Raw genomic sequence first — 798 nt, 5'->3', positions numbered from 1 at the left:
CTTTAGAAGGTGGCAAGATGGTAATGTTTGGAGGGGGCAATAAGTGGCAGAAGGTGATTTCATACAAGCATATCACTTTAGTGGATGAAATGAATAAAAAAGAGAAGAAAAGGGTAAGCTGCTGGGGGTGACTGAAATTCAGAACGTTTTCATTTCGCAAAAAAATTCTAAGTAAAAAACTGACAAAGGGATGGGAAACAAGGGATAGCTTCTGCTCACAATAAAATAGAATACAAGCGTGTGTCACTTATCAATACAGCAACTGTTACCCTGCACATGCCTGATCTCGTCTGATCTCAGAAGCTAAGCAGGGTCAGGCCTGGTTAGTACTTGGATGGGAGACCACCTGGGAATACTGGGTGCTGTAGGCTTATACCATAGTCTTTCGAGACTGAAGGTTGCCATCCACACTTATCAATCTTCCGCTTAATGACAGACCACATATACCATGGTGGTCAAGCACAACAAAGAGGCTCTTAAAGAGGCAGTCAGGTCTTCCATAGCCTGCAGTAGAGGGTCTGTTTACACAACAAAGAGGCTCTTAATTCAAAGAAGAGGCAGTCGATCTCCAGTAGCCTGTGCAACCAGCTAGTGTTTGCCAGGCAGCGTCTCTTTACACAACAAACAAAGGCACTAGATAGGGCTGAATGTTAGCTTAATAACAATGGAGATCCCTGTCAATATACACACCTGTATATTTTAGATTCTCGGAAAGGATAGGAGGGGGTGCAGCAAAACGCACAAGAGGGCCAGAAGAAAGGTAGCATGGGCCCAAGACAGACAGAGACAGATGTGTGC

The 798-nt window shown here is 44.4% G+C and overlaps 1 pseudogene; it reads left to right on the top strand.

The window, feature by feature from the left end:
* The first annotated feature begins 251 nt into the window (after positions 1–251).
* On the top strand, positions 252–371 carry LOC136657814 (5S ribosomal RNA; annotated as a pseudogene).
* The last annotated feature ends 427 nt before the right edge of the window (positions 372–798 follow it).

This window comes from Tiliqua scincoides, chromosome 7, assembly GCF_035046505.1.
Source record: "Tiliqua scincoides isolate rTilSci1 chromosome 7, rTilSci1.hap2, whole genome shotgun sequence".
Lineage (NCBI taxonomy): Eukaryota > Metazoa > Chordata > Lepidosauria > Squamata > Scincidae > Tiliqua > Tiliqua scincoides.
This window is presented reverse-complemented; position numbering and strand designations above follow the sequence as displayed.